Source organism: Canis aureus, chromosome 1 (genome assembly GCF_053574225.1).
Source record: "Canis aureus isolate CA01 chromosome 1, VMU_Caureus_v.1.0, whole genome shotgun sequence".
In the NCBI taxonomy this organism is placed as follows: domain Eukaryota; kingdom Metazoa; phylum Chordata; class Mammalia; order Carnivora; family Canidae; genus Canis; species Canis aureus.
In genome coordinates, this window is record NC_135611.1 from 20567238 (window position 1) to 20590828 (window position 23591).

At 41.6% G+C, this 23591-nt stretch overlaps 1 protein-coding gene across 16 annotated transcripts in view; it reads left to right on the forward strand.

Annotated features, from left to right (window-relative positions):
• The window catches only part of TCF4 (transcription factor 4), a 360507-nt gene that overhangs the window by 95785 nt on the left and 241131 nt on the right, over nt 1-23591 (forward strand). The window contains exon 1 of one of the 16 annotated variants that reach the window (XM_077892165.1): nt 10269-10314. The exons of the other annotated variants lie outside the window; for them this stretch is intronic. The gene's annotated coding sequence lies outside the window, so the exon portion shown is untranslated. Of the gene's footprint in view, nt 1-10268; nt 10315-23591 lie in introns of those variants that run through there. 16 annotated transcript variants of the gene reach the window in all.

The window sequence follows — 23591 nt, forward strand, 5'->3', positions numbered from 1 at the left end:
TTTTTTTACAGCCCCTTCCCATGACTTTTGATATTGGTGATATTGGTACGTTAATCGTTAGTACAATCATTAGGTTCTCTGGAGTTCTTGGCGTTCTGTGGGTTCACGTCTCTTCTTCGAGGGTGATGTAGCATCCGTCCTGATACTCGTCTCTACTTGAGGTTCTAAACACTATTATCTCCTTTTGAATTCCGGTGTGTGGACACTTGCAGGCAGGGTGACTCCCAAGACCCTGAAGGAGAGATTACAACTCATGGGTTTCCATCACAATGTGTCGGGGGGAGTGTTTGGGGGATGGACACGGAAGAGGCTTGGTGAAAGTACAGGTTCCTTGGGCCCATCTAGAAGATTCAGATTTAGTACCTCTGGGAGGTACCCAGGAATATATGTGGTGTGTGTGTGTGTGTGTGTGTTTGCATGTGGTTGTTGTTGTGTTTAACTGGTGTTCCAGATGACCGATACAAGTAGGTCTGAGGATCAGTTGAGATTAGGGAAACTCTGGCTCCAGTTGACACCCTGGTTTTTCTCAAAGTGGTACCCCTGCAGCCTACTCTGTTGGGCTTTTTTTGTGACCTGCAGTTTCCTGGGCTCACTAAGTATGGTGCCCTGAGACCTTTAGTGTGCCTGCCTTGGGATGCATACTTACCCTCAATTTCGAGAACTACCACTACAGAGATTCTAAGTTACAGGAAATCGTGGAGCAAACTGGAGGCTTAGAAATCTTTGTACAGATAGAGTCCTCAAAATAGGGGACAGGTGTGTTTGGAAAGCTTGTTTTGTAAAGAGAGCCTCATCCTTTGACTTCTCTTATTTACACTGAAGCTACATTTTTGAATTAAAAAGGAAAGGAAAATAAGAAAAGAGCAATGACAAAAGATTCTGACCTGAGCCTTGGCTGGTTCCCCTTTGTCTTCACTCTGTGACAACTGTTGGACCAGCCTTTGGCTTTATGCATCCCGCCCCCCACCCTGATGCCCTAAGCATTAGAGACACTGGGTCAATGGGCTCCCGCTCCCGCCCAGCAGTCTCTCTGAAGATGGGGCTGTAGCCTAAGTTGGTGGCAGAGGTGCTGGCACGGTGGCATGCACGTCAGCTCGTAGCCCTGCCCTGTTGCACCCCCCACTCCCGTGTGCATTTTTTCGGACCTTTACTTCTTTTTTCTTCATCCCCTAATTCTCTGGCTCTTTTGAGGCTACAAGACTTTTAAAAACCAGTTTCACTCTTCCTGGGCTAAACACACTGGTATCACAGAGAGCCATGGGATATTTTAAAATATATACATTTATTTCTCTGCTTTTCTATCTCGTTCCTGAATTTTTGAAAAATGCTTGGTCTATGGACCCCAAGAAGAGAGGATGCATGTGTGTTACATTTAAATCGAAAACCTTGTTTGTTTTGTCTATTAGACTATAGCCCAGTGAGAGTTCAGGAACTAAGGATTTTTCACAACCGCAAGTGAATATGGAACTCCATTGTTTTTTGTTGTGAGTATAAATATTGAGAATAGTTTTGTTTGTTTATGCCTGTGCAGTTTTATAGTAAATCCTTTCAAATGGGTTGCAAAGCCATCCATGGATATTTGTAAAGACTTTACAGAAATCACACATAAAATAAATTATCCATTTGATTTGGACAAGCTTTGCAATTATTTGTGGCTTTAACCAGGGTTTTTGAAGAGCACTGTGTATGTCTTCTTGCAAGGCCTACTATTTTTTTTTTTCAAGAAAATGGGGAGCTTTGTATGCTATCTCTTGAGTAAACCAGTAGTAAACTATATATCAGGTAGTCGAATTACAGTATTTCAAATCTGTTTTTTTATTTCAAAGGGATAACAATTTATGCATTTTATCTCCTGGATTTTTTATGTTTCAAATTAAGTTGTTGTCCTGTCCTTGTCTGTTTTTTCAAAAAATAAATCCTCCACTCAATATATGAGAGAAATAAAACATATAATGACATAATTAAGAATGTATAAAGCCCTTACTGGGAAAAAGAATGCTTTCACCTTGTAATAATGTTTCCATTGGCATTAAAAAAATTCCTTTTATTTGATGTTTTGTCAGGTTCCACTTTTTTCTATGATTTTTTTTCCCTCAAAATTCTGCATTTTAATGTTGATTAAATCTACTTATTCACTCAACAAATCATCATCGAGGCTCTGGTGTAGGGTTTGGGCCACAGATACCCAGTCAGTGCCCTGCCCTGAAGTTTACATCTCAGTGGGGTCAAAAAACAAAGATACCAACTACCAAATGTAGTTAAAAGTACTCTCTCTATATATATATAAAGGTACAAAAATGTGTATATATATTTATATATTTATGTATACTTCTATACATAAACATGCCTATAAATGTAGAATACTAAATAGTGACAAATATTGTGAAAAAATTAGTGAGCATAATTATGGGTGCAGAGGAACTAGGCATGTTCTTATCTCTCCAAGGAGGCCCTCTCCACACGTATTCTGATTTTTCATCATATGATCATGAAACATGGTCATGTGAAAATATAAGCCATGTCCCATCAAGGGCCAAATTAAAGTTCAAATTTGCTGTGAGAAGACAATTCATCACTTAATATTAAGTAGTATAAAAGTTATATTTACTGTCTATCCCGCCTACATAATTAAAGCCTTAACATCAGCTGTTAAATTCTATGTAAGAACTTTCACAAGGACCTTACATTCCAGCTTTGTGAAGAATGTATATCTTGTCTCTTACCTCTATCAGTACATATCGTATCATATATGTAGTTGACTGATGTGTATGTGTGTATCTGTCGACACCTCGGTGAGCCCATTCATTCATTTATTCATTCTAAGTGCATCTACTGAGTGGGAAGAAACGTTGGAGGGAAGACCTGGAGACCAGATAACCAGAGGTGTATTGGGTAACAGTGAACGTTACAGAATCAGCGAAGGTTTTTATACAGAGAAGTGACCGTTGTCACTGGCCCATGATAGGTTGGAGTGAAGCAAATCTGAAGTCAGGGAAACTGGTTTTTGAAGCCCTATTATGAAAGGTGGTTAGTAAGAAGAAAGGAGGAGAAAACTGGTAAAGGCTGCAATAGTTCAATCGAATAAGGTTGAGTAGAATGTAAGTATTGATGATTGAGAAGATACTGATCTCTCTTTTTTTTTTAAAGATTTTATTTATTTATTCATGAAAGACAGAGAGAGAGAGAGAGAGGCAGATACAGGCAGAGGGAGAAGCAGGCTCCATGCAGGGAGCCCGACTTGGGACTCGATCCTAGGTCTCCAGCATCAGGCCCTGGGCTGAAGGCGGCGCTAAACCGCTGAGCCACCTGGGCTGCCCAGATACTGATCTCTTTTTATCTATCACTACTTTATTACTCTTAACTGAAATAAAACCAGCCTTGATTCTTCAGTGTATCTTGATTGAAAGCCTTGTGCCAAAACCTTGTGCCAAAAACAACAACAACAAAAAAAAAAACAAAAAAGGCTTGTGCCTTTCTACCTGGGCTCTCTCTCTGTGTGTCGGCTTTTCTCTTGCCACACCCTGTGATTTCCTCCTTTGTACTCTCCAATGGTTGAAATCAAACTTGCCTTAGAAAGCTCTATCTCTTTTTCAAATATATTTCAGGAGGCAATCCCTTGATGATGTTTATTTGCCATTTGTCACTGAACTTAAAACTTTTTGCTAATATTTGATATTTGTTCAAGTGCATATTTTGTCCCCTCAACTAAATTTGGATTCAGGATTTATAATTCATTTGGAGAGGCCCAAACTCAGAAAGGTTGGGTTCTATATTTTCAGTAATGGGACTTAATTTTCTTCCATTGAGATGAGATGTGAATGGCTCTTGAGGGACCAGGAGAGTTCACAAAATTTTATTTAGTCTAAAACACTGTAGAACTTAAGTATTATCAATACTTAAAGAGCAAGAGATATAAAGATCTGGAGAACATGTTCTCTGCCTTCACCTCTGTTGGAGTAATGGCAAGAGTGTGTTACATATCCAGACAGTGTGGTTTGCTAGATAAATAGTTGATCTAGAGCAAAGGTTTTTAACTTTCTTAGAGTCAGAGACAGCTTTGAAAATCCAGTGCAAACGACAGACTTTCTTCCCAGAAAAGTGCATCTAGCTAAATGCGTAAGTAAAATTTTGCAGCAATTTTAGGAGTTTCCAGATCTCCCTAAGGCTGATTCTCCCTCTAGAGTCAGTTCTCTCCCATCCCTCAACCCCCTGTCTTGGCATTGTTTGGGCCATGTGTGTAGCTTTTGTGTAGGACTGACATTGGTAAATCAAGGAGAAAGTACTCTTTCAGCACCTTCTGCAGCCTTTAGCTTTAGTTGTGCCAAGTGCTGGTTGGTATTTGTAAGCAGGCCACAGGGGACAAGAGGTAAGAAAGAAGATACATGTGCAAATCAGAGGAGAATTAAGTGGGGAGTTATAGGGCAGATAACTGGTCTACTTCCGAAAATGATGCCTCGGTGGGGCTTGGACAAATGTGAGTGGCCAGGAGATGATGGCTTTTCAGCAGGTAGGGTCTGGATTTATCCAGCCTTGGTATGTATTGTTGAAGAAGCTTAATGAGCATTAAGTGCATAAGCCTACTTCTGCGGTAGCAGGGAGTGGGGATCTGCTGTAATTTTTAGGATATTTTCAGCTATAGCAACAACAACAAACCTTGACTCAAATTGGCTTAAACAGAAGGAAATGCATTACTTTATGTAATCTATCCTGAAATCCCTGGTGTTTTCCCTCCTCTGTGTGCTGGCTTCATCCTAGGGACAATAAGGACATTGCTGCTGCAGTTCTATGCATCATGCCCAAGCAGGAATATGCCCAGAGAAAAGTAAAAAGCCATTTTCTAATTTGTGTCTCTCCTTGGAACAGAGAGAACTTTTCCCCGGGACCCAGGGGCAGCCTTACGCGTCTCAATGTCCATTTTAAATTAGTCCTTGTGGTTGGCACCGGTACTCAGGATCTATGTCTGGAAGTGGAGATGAGGTCACCTTCCCCTGATCCACTTGGAGGAAGGATGGCTATTGAAAAACAAACAAAACAGCAACAAAAACCCCCACAGGCCTGTCATGATGGAGGAAGAAGGGGACGGACAGCGGGTAAACAGAGCTAACAGTGTCATTGCATCTTCAGATAAACTAAAGTTTAGAATAAAGGAGGAGAATGATGTTTGTATTTTTTATAATCCAGCTAAATCTATGTTATTTTCTGTACCATAACATGCGGGAAACACTCGTGTGCTTAATCAACGTATGTGAACTTGTATAACAGATTTTCTGTCCACATGGAGACTGGTTTCCACTACTTCCCCTCCGCTGACGTCTGGACCCTACTGTCGTGCACAATCCAGACAAATCTGAGCTTTTAGCAACTGGTATTGATCTACTGTAGACTTTGCCTGTCCATTACCTACAGTAACACTTTTCTTCATTAGTGGTTTGTTAGTTGACCTGCTTATGTGTTCTTATCTTTGAGAACTTTCAATATAGCCTATGACGTAATACGTATGTTCATCTCTTCCTAGGTACTCTCAATTTTAATGATATCTCTCTGTTTCGGTGTAAGTAATTGGGGAAAAAAAAGTACATGAAAATAAGTTAAAATGCTTCTCTGAGTCACCATTAGTTTAAATAATAGAATTTTCCTCTGGGATAATTGGGAAACTGGATTCTTATGATTGATTTGTGAGACGAAAGAGAACTTTTTTGTACAAAGAATTTTTCATTCAAATTTGGGGTTCCAAAAAATTGGGGTTCCAGCTTCTCAAGGTGTCGCTTCTCTCTTGTGGCACAAGAGAATGGGTGAGAGTCAGTTTGGAAAGAGGTCAGGAAGAGGGATGACAGGTTTTCCTCGCAGCTCTGCCAATGACTTGCCTCGATGACCTGAACTAACCCCTGGACTTCTCTCTGGGACCCAGTTGCGAGGGATGGTGGAAAGTTGTGTGTGAAAATGCTTCAGTAAGTCCAAAGCAGTAAACTGCCATGGGGTACTTATCATTTTGACCGTGGTGTTCTGATTATTATACTTGAAGCAGAACTTTAGATATTAATAATACCCTTGCTCATCAATTGGGAGGTTTCAGTGGAAAGGTTTTCAAGAAATGTTGAGCCATAACTGCCGTCAAAGTAACAAATACAGAACGTCAGGCCCACTTTTTGTCTTGCCATCACCAGATCTCAGAAAGCTGTTCTACTGTGGAGGTGACAGTTGTTTTTTGCTCTGTCCTGAGGCCAGTGATTATATAATATGTGTCAAATCACTAGGGTGCTTATCAAAGTGAGCATAAAGAGGCAAATGTTTCCCTTTACAACGACCATATAAGAGGTTATTTCTATCAGGGGATAAAACATACATGAAGTCTGATTGTTTCACTGCGTTTTTACTCTAGAAATCATTGAGCTTGAGATTCGTACATTAACTCCTGTCTCCTCGTGTGACTGGCAAGTGTTTCAGAGTGTTAAGGGTACTGATCTGCCTGTTTCTTGCTGAATCGTAACCCACGCTTGCATATTTGTGACACGAACTATTAAGTTGTGGGGGAAAATGTGCTAAGCTAATCTTTGTGGTGTACCTGTGGTTGAATTTCTTTAGTAACAGTAGAACAACATTTTGAATTTCTATCCTATGACATCATCCTTCTCAAAGTCATAGGAGGACTACCGGTTGTGTTTCACAACCTGAGGAATTCTGCTAGTGTTTTGGTATTTTCTTGTGTGCACATCTGAAGAGCTAAGGGCCCAGCCGTACAATTAACTAAGACTATATCATGTGCTTTCTCCCTGCCCTGCATGCACCATGTGGGCTGGAAAGTAAACAAGACAAGGTTCTTGTCTTTATGCAGCTTATTGTTCAGTGGGGAAGAGAGAAATCACTTGAGAATCATAAAAATGTGAAATTCCATCTGTGACAAATCTAGTGGAAGAGAAGGACAAGACACTGGATTTAGAAGACGAGGAAAGCTTCCTTCTAGGAAGTGATGATTCAGCTGAGAGTTGATATGAGAGTGAAATAGGCCAAGTGGGGAGGTGGAGTAGTGGGAGTGGGTTGGAGCTTCTTCTGTTAGAGGAAACACATCTCAGGGTCTGCAGAGGAGGGCCTGCTTGAGGAGGGTGTGCTTGAGTGTTGTTAGGGGACCGGGATACTGGAGGAGAAAGCAAGGGCCCGTGGGTGCATGACCAAAGTGGCCTTGGTGTCCATAATTAAGAACTTTTCTCTTATCCTGACACCAAGGGGAAAGGTGTTGATGCATCAAAGGAGGGAGCGGGATGATGGGATTCGCGTGTCCGTTTACAAAGACCCCTTTGCCTATTCACTGCACGCTGTATACTAACGCACCAATGGCACTTGGGGCTCTATCTCCAGTTGTGGTTGTCTCACTAACATATACTCCATTTCCTCCTCCGTGTCCTCGTAGTTTCTGTGGGATCACTACATCTCCGGGGACATCCGTGATTGGACTATACCGATCAGGGTAATCCTAACTGCGTGGCTGTGCTTCTTAACTTGGGTCATCGTTGCAAATCCACGCAGGTATTTTGTGGCTCTAGAGATCGGTTCCATAATGGTTCCAGTCAAGGCAAAGTGAGGAAAAATTGTGTTCTTTCGTAAATCAAACTCTCTGCAAAGAAGTGGAGGAAATCCTATGACCATGATGGATTTCAGCTTTGGAGTGAAGGTTATATGAAGGTGGCAGAGTGGACATATGAGAGCGAACTTTAGTTTTGTTCATCCTAAAATCTGCTTTATCTCTGGATTTTCCACTTACCTGGCTTGGTAAATTCTCTTTATAATAAAGGACTTTTAATTAGATTGTGCCTGAAATTACCTTAATCTAGTTCTCTGTTCTGAGCTCCAGACCCACTTAGTCAGTTACTTTGTTGAAACTTATACTTGGGTGACCAATGACACCTGGAACACAAAATGTCTAAAGTATATTCTCTCTTTTTTTTTAACCACCCTACCTCCAACTCTGCACAAATATCCATCAGACAAAAACCTGAGAATAATCCCTGACTACTTGCCCTACCTTCCCAAGTTAGCTGTCAACCCCTGCCTATTCTCTTGCCCCAGTGTAATCCTGAATTGTCTGTTATCTCTGCTACAGCAGTAGTTTCTCGTCTCTAATTATTCTCTTTCTCTCCAGGTTCTCACCTTAACAACCATTGTCCCCATGGCTACCATTTCCAAAATGTAAATATGACCTAAGTGCTTTTATACTGTGGTGCCTGCCTGCAGTCTTTACAGTGAACAATAAATTTTGTAGTACTTTGTCTTCCTCTGGCCCTGCCCAGCTTCTGCATTTCTTCATTGGTGATCGCTGCAACTTTAATACCTTTATTCTCAATGCTCGTAGTGTGCCTTGCCGTTCCCTGCATGGGGGATGTTCTCTTGTGCTTCAGTGCCTTTGCACGTTTGTTTTTCTGTCCTTGGAAGGCTCTGGGTCTTGTAAGATGGCCAAACACCAGTCAGGCAGAAAAGGAGTGATGATGTATTACCAAGAGGGCAAGCACCCACTGTCATTTTAAGTCACCCTTGGTACCAATGTCTTCTGGGATCTCAGGCTGCACCTGAAACCTGTTGATATTTCCTAGCTTGTCTCACACCCCAGGCTCATACCCAAGCCTGACAGCAGCTGTTGATAGCAGTCGTTATTGAACTAATGTCAGAGGCCTCTTCTGAATGCAAGAGGTATCCCAGTTCCTCCTAAACCCAGGCTGCTGTGCCCACAGTTCAGCCCAGGAGAGAACAGACTACCTTGGTGAGGACAGGTATATGAGAAAGTAGTGATTTAAAGATCATTCATAACTTCTATTCCCAGGCACACGGCTATTTCTCGGGACAGTGCACTGGGTAATCCTTGAAAGGGCGTCTCTGCAGAAGATTGGCTTGGGTGTGTGAGAAAAGGATGGTGAGAAATGTGGGCTATATTATTAAGTCGGCTCAGTGGGGGAGGAAAATGAGAAACAATGAAAATAAAGGAGAGGAGGGGCTTGTCTGAATTCTGATGTTTTTAAGGAATAGTTTTCTGTGTTCATGTGAATATACGTTTGATACTCTGAGAAAAAGAAATCCAGATGCCCTTCATTTTTGCAAGCAGCCTCGGTTATAGCGTGGGGCACACAGGCCACAGGATTCTTTGCCAATCACTTAACATTGAGAGGCCTGATTTTTCATCTGTATAATGAGGGTAATGCAGTGTGCCTCGGTAGTGACTGTAGGAATTAAATGAGGCGGTTTGAGTAAAAATTTCTCACAATGAATGACTGTTTTCTTTGGAGTGGTGAGAAATGTTTAATAGTCTGCTTGTCAAAAAAAAAAAAAAAAAAAAAAAAGCCCGTATATGTGATGTTTGCCAATTTCCATAGTGTAAATGACCTCCCCGAAGCCAGTTCTGAGTTCCCGGCATGATGGCATTGAACATGGGGTTGGGAGGATGAACACATAGGGCGGGCAGTGCTCACCAGGATGCCACTGTCTTCTTTTGCTTTTCCACACCCTGAACTGCCAGGATCTGGCAAGTGATGATTCTAGTTTGTATGACTCTCTATTATCTCAGATTCCATAATATTCATCATTCTTCTTAATCATATACTGCTTTGCATTTATCTCTGATTGTTTTCCCAATCTAGACTATGTATTTTGGGGAGAAAGCCCTATTTTAGATTGGTTTTTGTATCCCTTTGGTTCAAATATCATACTATGATATTAGTAGTAATCATAGTAAAAACAGGAAGTTATTTCCGCACCCCCCCCCCCCCTCCTTTTGAGATCCTGCCGTGCTCCAGAGTCCATGGAACGGTTTTCCTAAATTATCTCTAATCATCGCAATGGTACTGGAGGGTAGATGCATTCATTCCCATTTTACAGATGAGCATACCCAGCATGTGAGAAGTCAAAGAATTTCTCCGAAATCACACAAGTATCGAGCAGCTCAGCACTTATGGCTGAAAGATAGTGGTTGGGAGAGAAGAATGGCTAATGAATGTATTGGATTTATTTTCTTGAGACAGACAAGACTGAGCAGCCTGAGAACATTTGGTGCTCAGAGGGAGGAAATGCTAAGAGGGGAAAACAAGTCTGAAAGGGAGAGAAGGATAGTTCAAAGGCCAGTTTCCCCTGCTTCACAATCCTGACTAGTGCCAGCTCTAACTGCGTATGTTTGCTTTGCTTGGAAGAGAGAATCCTAGCGCCAGAATTCTCGGAAGTCTGTTTTGGAGGATGCATTAGTCAGGGTATGCTAATTGCTGGAACAAACAACCCCCAAACTTCAGTAGCTTAACGCCGCAAAGGGCTCTTTCCCGCTGGTGTCGCAGATCCACGGAGGTAGGCCGAGCTGCCTGTAGTCAGCCCTTGGGTCTGGGTCCTTCCATTCCTTAGCTCTGCCTTCAGGGCCTCAGGGGTTCCCTAGGTTCTTTGTAGGCAGCTGAACAAAGTGGAAGGAGAACGTGCTTGGAGGCCCACTTGGGAAGTTTGAGGGGCCAGGCCTGGAAGAGGCAAGCATCAGTTGGCTCGCGTCCCTTGGGCCCAGGCTCTGTCCCCTGGCCCGCGTGCCTGCCCAGGAGGGTGGGAGAGCTGCAGGCCCGCGCTCAGGGGACGAAGCAGCGGGCTCACGGACACAGCCTCAGCTGGGCCACAGTGGGTTGCGCCGGGGACGCGAAGGTTTGGTGTCCACTGGTTTTCAGGGGTCTTGGATTTTCAGCGGGGCGCTGCGGTGGGCACCGGGTTGGAGGCCCGCTGATGGCCTTGACCTGTGGAACTTGTTTACCTTCTCTGCAGAGAAAGGTAATAACTAGGGCGCCTTTCAGGACTCACTTGGGACACAGAGGGGAGTCACCAAGAGGGACTGACCTGTTAACTTCTAGTTAGGACTTAGGATAGGCCAACAGGAACCATTGCTCATAGGTTGACCTCGAAACCTGCAATATTGCTGAGGAGGAAAGGACAGATGCCAAAGCAAAACGGAAAAAGAGTAAAAGAGTGATGGGAAGTAGGCTGTGGGCACTTTTTCTTTGAAAACCCGTTGCCATGCTTCATGTAATCGAATTTCATTCCTTCTAATGAAGCAGTTTGTATAAATAACATGGGGGCTTTCCACAAACCGAATATTTAATATTTCCTTTTTTTTTTTTTTTTGCCTTAAAGATGGTAAGGTTTTTTATTTGTAGAACAGATGATATTTTTCATTTCGACTGATTAGATCTCCCGATGCTATACACTGGTGGCCTCCCCTCTGGTCTCAGGGCCTTGAATTAAAGTGGGCAAAAGAAGCTGAGGGGTGGGTGTGCCTTTTAAAGATAAATTACAATGTTGTTGATACAACAAGGAGAATTCGTTCTATCCTGTTTTTGCATTGTCTATATATTGCTTTGATTTCGTTCTGTGTCTCTGAGGCTTGCAGTATTCCTTTCTTTGGCTTTCTTGTTTGTAACTGCAGATTTAGCAGTTTCTTTTGTGTACCACTTGCCTCCCAGAATTTGGCCCAGCAGTTCTGAGTAGCTGAACGATTTATCGAGGACAGATCAGCTGAAATGTGGCTCAACTTGAGTAAAGCAGAAGGAATGACATAAGGTTAGGTGACTGATGTGTGAGTTTTTGAATTTGATTTGGTTTTACATGGAAAGGTTGAAGCAATGATCCATGTATTCTAATAAAAATCATCAGTACAAATCAAATAAAATCTGGCTTAGTGGCTATTTTCCCACTGTATCACTCATGGCTAGCCTGTGCTGTTACAGACCGCATTTGGCAGGCTCTGTTTTTTTCCTACAACAAAATCTTAAAGTAGTATCGCAATCTTTGCTATGTTAGGAAGGCATCTTTTCTAATCAAACTTTCTGCTAATCTCATCAGATAAATCATTATTTTCTACTGACAGCTCCGGCTTCCCTGGACCCCTTCCCTGCTTCTTGTTTTCTTTCGAGATGCCTGGTTATTGTCATTCTTCAGGCCTTTGCTTCTATCTCCTTTCAAACTAACGACATTTCTTCCATTCCTGAGGAAGAGTTACAGCTTTTCGCCATTCCACGTAGTGGATTTGTAAGAGCAGGACGTCGCAGCCGCTCATCCCTCTCTGACCAGTACTCCCTGGCTATCAGATGGGCAGAGGGCAGGCTGCATCCAAGTTGCAGACCTACCAAAGAAAGCCATGTGTATTCCTGTGAATTTGATGCCATTAAGCTTGAGAAAAATACCAGTTGATTCTTCCTAATGCATTTCCATTTCTTCCCCCAAGAAGCTGGACGAGGAAATTCATGCAGATGCATTTTGGCTGCTTCAGTTATGAGAGTGTCTCAGGCACTTGAAAGTGAAAGTAAGAGTAGCAGTGTCTTTGGGGAAAGCTGTAGTCCCATTTTTTTTTGTCATTGCAGACCTGCCGTCACAGTCCTGGTCTTCCTCAAACTAGTGCCAAGCTGTGTTATGGTGGTGAAATGGTCTTGTGTACAATGTAGGGCAGCGCAGAGGGGAGACTAGCAATAGTGTTTTCACTGCTGACACGACTTGGGAATGCATATTCCTACTTACCAAAGCTCAATCATTATACTCTCCTAACTTTTCCTAGTTCAGCAAGGATTCTAATAAGCTTCTACAACTATTCTGATACCTGTTGGTCAAGCTTCTATTGTGTAGGCCAGTTTTTCTCTTTTGATTTTTGTTTTGTTTTTATGCTTTTGAAAAATAGCGTTGGTGTGCTCATGCTTAAGTATACAATTCCTTTGGATCCCAGTTTCATGCTTGCTAGGATTCTAGATAAATCGTTTAAAATGACACGAATATAAAAAACAGTTTGGGAAACAGGATACAAAAGTGTGGTTACCTTACTGTGAGCTAAAAGTTAAACCCTTCAAGTCACCAAGGCAGACTTCTGTATTCTGATCAAAAGCAAGGTGATGTCAGTTGAACAAGTCGCAACATCTGGGAACCGTTTTAAACACCATCATTATATCAGGAAACTATTAGTAAATTCAAGTGTGTGTATTGTATATGTGTGTGTACGCCGATTTTACACACACGTGCGTGTGTACTTACAGACACAGAATTTATTAATTTTTAAAGATTTTATTTATTTATTCATGACAGACACAGAGAGAGAGGCAGAGACACAGGCAGAGGGAGAAGCAGGCTCCACGCAGGGAGCCCGACGTGGGACTTGATCCCGGGACCCCCAGGATCAGGCCCCAGGCTGAAGGCAGGCTCTTAACCGCTGAGCCACCTGGGGATCCCCCAGACACAGAATTTATAAGCCCAATAAGAAAAGCCTTTGCCAGTGTCTTCCCAGGCATTTGACTGAGAGAGATTTGTAAGGGTGATTTTCTAAGCATTTATAAGTTGGAGTTGAAATCCACCAGCACTGTTCAGTTTATAAAATGGCACGGGCTTTGCCGCAAGGTTAAAGGGACTATTTTGACCTTATATTGCTAACAGTACATTGATTTAATGAATAGTGTATGATATGCATATGTTCTGTCAGTGGCCAAGTCCCACTTACAGTCTTTCTGTCTTCAAGCTTTTCTCTTCACTTTTTGTTCATTTGTATACCTGATTCTAAATGTGAGAATATGTGCTTTTTAAAGTGTCAGTTTACTTCCCACTTTTAAAAACTTTTAGATCTGTTTCCCACTTTTTTTTTCTTTTTGCCAGTCTATGGAAATCACTCTAATTTTTTTCCTGACTGTCATAAGTGTGCCTGTCTATCCATTTGATCTTAATTGGAAAGTGTTACAGCTGCAGTGGATCTCCTTTTTACACGGTGATTTATGGAATGTGGTGGAAAGAGACAATGAACGGGTAGCCATTCAGGGCAGCATCTACTCCAGAATGGATTATTTAAGTTGGCTTTATGCATCATGGCATTGGTTCGCAAGTAGGGTGCTCACTCCTGGCTTCATTTTGGCCAAATTCCTTCCAAGCTAGTAGTCTATCTTCATTTATTCTGGTCTCTATCCTCTCCAGCTCCACAGAGGTCACAAGGCTACCACTAAGAATTATATCCACTGAGATGTCACTAGAACCTAAACAAGCATTCGAGGACTATTTCTTACCCATTCAGCTAGAACAGACGTTTTAGTCAAGGTTTACATTTGTTGCCCCAAATTTCTGTGGTTTTCAAAACCAGTTGATCACAGGACCAGAGGATATGTAAGGCTACCTAGAGAACTGGTATGGGTTGTCACTGGCACAAGGGTGGGGGAGTGTGGGTACTGAGGGAATTTTCACTTTTTACTTCATATGCTTTTGTATTTTAATTTTTTTTCAATAAGCACATAATTGCAAGTTGGTTGTAAGATCATAAAGGATCTCCCTATAGATTGCTGATTAGTTGCACAGGGGAAAGTTGTAATCGTGCAGTGATGAATTCCCATGATAACTTCACCAGGTGATGATATGAGCATCACAAGCAAAGGGGGCAGACCACCCGGTCATCGCGTGGCTCTGCCTGTGATCTCCCTGGGAAGACACAAGGCCGCTTTTGTATTATGATAGTCACCTGAATAGAATCATGAGGAAGCATCAGATAAACCCAAATTGAGAAACATTCTCTAAAATAACTGGCCTGTACTCTTCAAGAATGCCAAGGTCACTCAAAGAAGGTCTGAGGAACCGTTTTAGATTAAAATAGATGAAAGAGAGCTGATGGTCAGATGCAGTGACTAATCCTGGATTCCGTTTGCTTTTTGTTTGTATGTTTGTTTTTTGTTCTTGGTTGAGTGCATTTATTATACTCGAGATCGAGGGTCATTCATGGAATGAGTTGCAGGTCATCTTGGCTAAGTGGCAGCACCGTGGCCACCACAAAAGGGGGACCAAGTGCCACATTGGGGTATGGAGTATGGATCAGATAGTGTCGTATCAACGGTCAGTTCTCTGGCTTCGATAACAGCTATTGCTTTTGTTCTTAGGAAATGCACACGGGAGTACTAACATGATAAAAGGACCTAAGCGATATGACCTACTTGTGGATGGTTCAGACACAGCAAATGACGTAGTTTTAAGTGCATTGTAATGAAAATCAATTTAAAATTAAAAAGTAGAGAAGTATAGGAAAAATCTAGAAATATTTCTTGCCTTGACATCAACTCTTGTTTTTTTTTCCTTGATCGGGGGGCCAGGTAGGGCTAGGACACCTCTCTTTCTTGTTGTTTGTTTGGTTGAAGGTCCCGGATGATTTTGGTGGTCAGCCACATTTGGGAATTATAACCCTCCATTGTATGTTATCCCTTTGAGAAAGAGTTTGCGAGACTCACTTGGAGAGTGACCAGGTGCCACTGCCTAAGTAGCAGAGACTCCCTCAAAATTGGAGTGAAAGGGTGAAAATCGATTTTGTGTAGTTTGGGGATGCGAACATGGTGTAATTCAGGTTCTCTGTGGGTTTCAGTGTGGTCGGCAGGTCTTCGGTCAACCAGGTGACTTACTGTTCTTTAAATGCCACAAAACCTAGATGTCCTTCCTCCAGTTCCATTCTCTCACAAGTCCGATGATCAAAGTCGCACTGTATGCCTGAGTATCAGACTAAATTTAGGCAGAATGCATCCTGTCGAGCCCATTAAGTAAAATAAAGAGATTTTCCCCTGATCCAGGCTATTACAATTTCACATTTGCAAAGTATTTCAAATTCATTTTTAATGGACTGCTTCCCTTCAAATACATGTGGAGATAGATTTATAAAACTGTAAACAGTTTATGCATTTTTACAGATTTCCATTGTATGTGTTTGATACTGATTTACCTCTTTTTAATTGCAACAGAGATAAAGAATTAGTAGTTTAAAACAGTAGGAACTACATGTTCTGCTGTGATCAAGGAATTAGATAATCTGGCTTGTTTGCTTAAGGGGTCTGTATCTTGAGACTTTTATAGGGCAGTATTAAAGCTCTGAGCCTTCTTATTATGCCAATACCCAGAAGATTGCTTTAATGAGAAGTAAAGGGCCTTTTTCCAATTACAAGGGAATAACTGTATTAAGTTCCTGTGTTATGTCAACCTGCTTTGATTTGATTACTGCGAAAGAAATGGATTTATCTGTCAGTGTTACTTAATTAAGCCTTCTCATTGATGTTTTGCAGAGTAATATAGTGTGGTTTGCACATTTGAGCCTAAATACAAAGAAAATTGGCCTAAAACTAAGGCATGACCCCTGAAGATAACATGTAAGATTGATTGCTTGTCATTGCCAGGTCAGAGGCTGCAGTGTTAACCACAGGTAGAAGACTGGGATGTTGAAAGGATAAAATAAAAATTAGTTTATGGGACCGTGCAAGAAAACTGTATTTTAGGGAAGATTTTTGAATATTTAAAACTCTTTGGCTTCATGGGTATCAGTGAAGCATCTGTAAATAAGGGATGGGATGAGAAAAGACTAGAAGGAGCGGAGGCAGTAGACTCGGTTAGAGTATGAAAGGAAATAGAAGAAGGAAAAAGCACAAGGAACGGATGCCGTTTGGGAGAAGTGGACCATTGTGGTGATGCAGAGCAATTACAGCCTACAAATATTTCAATTAAGCCAGCAGTCCTTTTCCCAGAGCCACACGAATGGCACCCTAGGGAGAAAAGAGGTATGGGGGAAAAACAGAAGAAAGGATAAAACTGTTATATGTTTTATCTTGGCTTTTCCCCCCCTGCACTGAAATAAATTTAATGAATCAATTACCAAGTAGGCATTTAAAAAAATCAATTTGTGTATCAAGGCATTACAGTACTATGGACTTTGCAACATAAAAATTACATGTATGATTTGAAAACTGCATGCATAATGACTTGTACATAAGAGTTATATAGTCTCTTCTATTAGAAAATGAGGCATATTGTAATACTTTTGTTGTTCTTTAATATTTTTAAGGTATCTTTCATTTCTCACACTTTGTGATGTATATTTGTAAACACATCTTTAAAGGTACTAATAAGCACCTAGTTGAAAACTTCCCCTAATATGCTCACTTTTCATTTAGATATTTTGAGGCTGATCTCTGTAAAATTGGAGTTAGATGCTATGTTCGTTTTTTTTTCGAAGTCTTTTGATTTGGTAGCTTGTTTCTGATTGTTACTCTCACCTGATCTAAGCTAAGAACATGGTTTTAGTACGATTGAATTTTATTAACTGCTTTTAGATTGGTTAGATTTCAAAAACTCCAAAGAGGCAAATACAATTCATATTGTATTCTTGCCTCAAGTTACTCATGGCTCTCCGCTTTCTGGGCTCTTGCTTAGAATGATGAGATCTTGGGGGGCATCTGGGTGGCACAGTCAGTTAAGCTGCCAATGCTTGGTTTCAGCTCAGGTCATGATTTTAGGCTTGTAAGATTGAGCCCCTCGTAGAACTCTGTGCTCAGTGTGGAGTCCGCTTAGGGCTCTCTCCTCCTCCTCCTGCCACTCCTCCCCTCTGTGTGCTTGGTCTCTTTTTCTAAAAATAAATAAATAAATAAATAAATCTTTATTTAAAAAAAAAAGAGTGATGAGACCTTGGAAGGATTAACGGGTTAAGAGGAAGACTCTGACTGGTTAATTTAAAACATTTGAAATGGAAGGTTGCTAAATAACACCCACCTCTCCGTGTTTCATGTTAGAGTATTCCAGTTAGAATATTATCCAGATGACATGATCTTTGATCCTTCCAAATGATATGGATGGATCTAAAGACTTAAAGGTTACTTTTTTCTCAATTTTATACTTCAACCCTTTAGTTCTCAAGAAGGTTTCTGAGTTTCAGAATAACAAGTACCAGCACATTTATAATGCAATAGTTATGCATTGTATTTGGTTACTTTCATGTGATCTGACTTTCTTGTTATATGAAAATGTGTTTACCGTTGTTGTCTTTAAAAGATTTTATTTATTTGTTCATGAGAGACACAGAGAGAGGCAGAGACACAGGCAGGGGGAGAAGCGGGCTCCCTGCGAGGAGCCCGATGTGGGACTTGATCCCTAGATCCCCGGATCACGACCTGAACCGAAGGTAGATGCTCAACAGCTGAGCCACCCAGGCGTCCCTGTTTCCTGTTTTATAACATTGCAAAATGCAATTTACTCCATATTTTAAATATATGAGATTAGTTTTTGTTTTTGAAAAATTGTTTTGAACTTGAGGAAAATAATATTCTCTAAAGAGTGTTCTACAGGACATATTAATAATGGAAGTTTACATTGGAGGTTAGTAAAGGCTTAAATAGTGGAATAATTCCTCTCTGATCAAATTTTCCTACTATACTTTCCACTTAGTATTTCCACATTTTGCCTTTTTAAATGCATCTATGTATATCTATATAGAGAACTGTAAGATCATCTTGTACTTGACTTTTTGAGTTTTCAGATTTATTTGGTAAGGAAATCCATTACCACTCAGAAAGGCGGCATTGATGGCAATGATCTGAAAATGGAAAGCCCAGGTCTCTGTTCCTTACATCTGTGATATCTTCAAATTGGTGTGAGATGCCTCCCCACAACCCTCATCTTTTGCTCAATCAGATTTGGAAAGTGCTGAAAGTTTCTTGTTGGTTAGTGCTTGGATCCCTCATTATGAAGCATATCTCGTTTCTTATGGACAAAGAAAGAAGTAATTATGGTGGTGTGGACATTGTCCGTCAATATTTGAAGATTTTCAGCTCTTTCTTCATCTGTACTGGTACTCAAATTTAACTTCAAATTACTCCACTTAGAGCTCTTATTATACGGGGTGCTAATGAAAATGTGCACATCCTTAACACGCTCTTTGCTGATGAAATATTTTGAACTCTAAATTCATCTGGCACTGACGGAGAGCATATGCCATCTCAGTTTGTGTGGAGGGCTCAGCCAAGGGTTCTTCCTGGACTAGGAAATTAGTAGGAGCCACAGATGTACTCAGTCTGTGAGTCTCCATGATGATGTGGAGGCTATTTAATGGTATCCGTTGTTGCAGAGCGAGGGATTTGAGACGGTGTAGACCTCAACATGTCTCAGAGTGATAGTGTCTCTCCAAGAAGAACTTAGCCTCGGTCTCCCAACGCATTCTGAGTGTGTAGGAGCTTTCATCAGGAAGTCAGTCTATTTCTACAAGAGTAGGAATTTGTAGACTTTTAAAGCAACTCAAATAAAACACTTCAGTTGTTTTTTTGGCTTCAGGAAACTTTAGGGCCGTGGGTGCTTGGCATGATCTGGGCTGTAAGTGTGGAAAGGACCAATAGACAACTCTAAGTATTCCCTATCAGCAGAGTTAGATAACTCATGCTTGTTTGTTTCTTCCTCCTCCTCATCCTCTTCTTCTTTTTTTGGTTTTAAAATTTTATTTATTTATTTAAATTCAGTTCAGTTAACATAACACTTGTTATTTCAAATCAAGGTTAAATTTACATAATATTTAGTCTGTGTTCTTAGTTTGGGCCTTGGGTCAGCATATATAACTTTTGACAGCGTGTCATTTATATAGAACACAAACATTTGTTGCAGTGGTGAGAGGTAAAGGGGGTCTTCTGGAGATAAGTCACTAAAACAAATCTAAAAGGTACCTAATTCTCTCTGTGATTTTGCTGTAGAGGTTCGTGGAGAAGATGGGATTTATTCTAAACTTATTGGCTGTTTCTAAAATTCAGGGGAATATTTGAAAATCTCTGGCCTGTTTAGCAGACCTAGGCATCATAAAAATGGGAGGCTTAGATTTCTTTGAATAAATCACAATTTTATAGATTTACATGATTGGATTATCTTAGATTTTGGAGGGTGCTAATAAGTTATGCTCTCATGGGTATGTGTTGGTTACTGAGAATTTGCTACAGACCGGGGACTCCCCTAAGTGTTTAACAAATATTAATTAACTTATTTACTTTAACACTCACTCCTTGAGGTTGGAAATCCTATTATCCCTGTTATCTTGTTAGATACCTACTTTGGATGGGTCCTGGGTTTTTGCTTCTGTTTTCCTTGACCTAAGAGGCCATTAAATTTTCTAGGTTGGCAGATGTCCTTAGGGCAAAAATGTCTTCTCTACTTTCCTGGGTTCTAGCTCTCAATTTAATTTTGGCTTGATAAGTGCGTATTATCTTCTCAGCTTATTAGTATCTTAAAGAAGATTTTTAAAACTTGATCCATCATTTTTAGTTTTTTTTTGGTGGCAGAGTTGTTCAAATATACTAGCCTTCCCTCGTTCCAAGAACGGAACACAAACCCATTTATTTTGTAGTTGACAAAAGTGAGTTCAGAGAGGCCAGTGACTGGCTCAGACCATAGAGCTGGCTAATGCGGAGTGGCTGGTGAAATCCGAATCTCTGTCCCAACTCCTAGGGCTGTGTTTTCTGACATTTGTCCAGTCTATCTGAGAGTTTCCATCTTGCACATTAACAAAGTGGAGATTTGAGTAATCGGATCTTAAGTCTAATGAATGTGGAAATGGGGAATCATAGAAATGAAAAATTATCTCTGTGTGCCTTTTCTCAAAATGGACTGTTTTGTCCTAGTTCTGTCCAAACTTTGCTTTTGTGTTTTGGTGCTGAAATGTCAGATATTTTAGAGGGGCTTATGCCGAGCTACTCTAATAGAGTGAAATTTTGTGGCTTGTCAGGTTGCCTCCTGAACCAACTGTCAATCCTGTAGAAGTTGCTCAGTCTGTCCTCATTTAGGGTAAAATAAATGAGAAAAGTCTGGAACAATGGAACCCATTTTAGTCTTTTGGAAGAATAATTTCTGTCATCCACTTGCTTTATCCCTTGCCCTTCTGCTGCCTGGATTATTATTGTGTTTCTGTTATTTATTCCCCTCTTGGTTGGAGAGTGACAGTAGGACAAGGGAGAAGCAGGAACTCCATGTTAAGACAGCCTCTATCCCAGGCAGTTTTTCATTTGTTCCTATGTTGCCTTAATGGATTTCCTGAATTATTTGTGTGCTTTTCTCCCATATTTATTGTGAATCTTGTTTCACTCCTTGTTTTGTCCACTCAGTAGCTTGTAGAATTTTGACTCCTCTCTTTTCTTTTCTTTTCTTTTCTTTTCTTTTCTTTTCTTTTCTTTTCTTTTCTTTTCTTTTCTTTTCTTTCTTTCTTTCTTTCTTTCTTTCTTTCTTTCTTTCTTTCTTTTTTTATTTTGACTCCTTTCTGGCAAATATCCAGTCCATCACAGTGTACACTTTGATAAGCTCATTATACCTCTGGCTTTACTGTTACCTATTTTTATTTTCCAGTCTCTTGATTTCTTCAAATATTTACTTTTAGATACTTGCGTTGTGTATAATTCTATAATCTTTTGTGCGCTCAAGAATGGGCATAAACTCCCAGCTACTTTCACTGTGCCTGGGAAGACATTTGAGAAGTAGCATTCAAGATGGTCATGGAAAGAAATGAAGCTCTTGCCAGGGAGGACTTTAAAGCGTTGGAAAAGAGCATCCCCTGGCTTTGGCGTTGACAGCACCTGTGTTTGCCAGTTGCTTGGGAGAGTTTCCCGTTCCGACGAAGCCTCAGACGAAGTGGCAGAAACACTGACACTGAAGCTCACTAAATGTTAGCTGCTATTAGTTTTTGAGAGATGGAACGGTTCAGGCAGAGGGAATAGCAGGTACAGAACCATAGAGGTGTGGAAGTCTGCGCAGCGCCTGCATACACCAGCAGGGAAGAAGAAATGGCCAAGGGTAGGCCACATGCAGGTTTACTAAAAAAAGGGAGTCTGGGCAAGATGCAGATGCATCTGGATGCAGATGTGATGGGGATGTGTGCCGAATGCTGCTGAAAACTGGCAACCTTGGCAAGAATTTTAAGATAGGGAGAGAGCGAGGCAAGTGGTGGTGGTGTGGGGCGTGCATCTGTCTTGCGTTCCCAGAAAGGCAGGCTGGCGGTTCTCAAACTACTGTGCGCATGCAGATGACTCGAGGACCTTGTTCAAAACACAGTTTTCATGAGAGACCCACACTCAGGTGGTCAGCCGTGGACCCAAGGTGCTGATTTTGAAATGAGTATACAGGTGATTCGCACGCAGCGGGTCCTCGGATGCCCTCTGAGACGTACTGGGACGGCTGCTGAAGAAATGCTCACTAACTGGCAGGCCTGATGAAGCTCAGTGGGAGGGGACATGGAAACAAATGACTTAAAAGCGACATGTTTACATTCATTATGAGTTACAAATCTCCGTGCTCTGGCTCTGTGGCTTCTGGCTCTTGGATACGTGAGATACAGACCTGTTTTCAAAGAAAGAAGCATGATCAGAAATCGGACGGTTGTCCTCTTCGGTTTGGGAGAGCCTGCCCTTGGTCCTCATCTTTCAGATGCCCCGGGAGGCCAGGGGATGGAAAGCCTGTTAAGAAGAGATCAGGCTGCGGGAGGAAGCAGAAAGGAAGGTGGAGCAGCGTGAGGTCGGGAAACGAGAAAGATGGAAATGAGAAAGGATGGGAAAAGAGCAGTCAGATCTGATTGGTTGGGAATCTATTTGTGAAGGAACCCAGCCAGTATTTAACCTGTTTTGAAAAAGCTAGACTTCCAGCATTTTTAATTAGTGGATTGCTCGCTTTTGAAATTGCCCAGTTGGGAATACTCAAGTTTTGATGTGTTTTATCTGCCTGCTAATTAGCAGGCTGCTTGGTTGACCATCATTTTCCCTTTATTCTGTGGACAGAAGATGTTTATGAGGGTCTCCTGAAACACTCCACTCACGTCTGGGTTAAAAGGTGTAAGTCGCTGTGTATTCAGTAAGAGTTCATACTAAACTATAAATTACATCCTAGGGCAGCCCGGGTGGCTCAGCGGCTTAGCGCCTGCCTTCGGCCCAGGGTGTGATCCTGGGGTCCCGGGTTCGAGTCCCGCATCGGGCTCACTGCGCGGGGCCTGCTTCTCCCTCTGCCTGTGTCTCTGCCTCTCTCTCTCTCATGAATAAATAAAGATCTTAAAAAGAAATACTAATACATCTTTCTCCTTCATCTTGCTTCTTCCGTTTTGCTTTTTTTTTTTTTTAATTTTTATTTATTTTTGATAGTCATACAGAGAGAGAGAGAGAGGCAGAGACATAGGCAGAGGGAGAAGCAGGCTCCATGCACCGGGAGCCCGACGTGGGATTCGATCCCGGGTCTCCAGGATCTCACCCTGGGCCAAGGGCAGGCGCTAAACCACTGTGCCACCCAGGGATCCCCCCGTTTTGCTCTTTAATGTGGTTTTCCCCTAAGCACTGGGCTTCTCAATCTAGACACAACTGAGACTTGGGGACAGAGCTTAGCGTGTGTGTCGTGAGGGGGATTCCAGCACCATGGGACGGTCAGCAGCATCCCTTGGCCTCTGCCCCCTCCTCCTGTGCCCCAGGTTGTGATGACACCAGAAATGTCTCCGGGGGCCGAAATCACCGGTGATGGAGAACCATTCCTCTCTCCTCCTTGTCTCTGCCCACTCTTTTGTGTTTAAAATTTTCCCTGAAGATTAGAACCATAAAATGGGTCCAGACAACCTGAACTCTTAATGGGATATAGCGATTCAACTCTGTTCCTTCATTACTTGTTGGTCAAATGTAAGGGGTGGGGGGGAAAGAGGGGAAAAAATCTCTCAAATTAATCCGGGCTGGCTGTTTCAGGTGAAAAGGAAGTCAAGGCCTGCCAGACTTCTGAAGATCCACAGCGGTTGAGAGATTTTTGGCATTTATGCTTTCTGTTGCTGAAAATATTTGATTTGG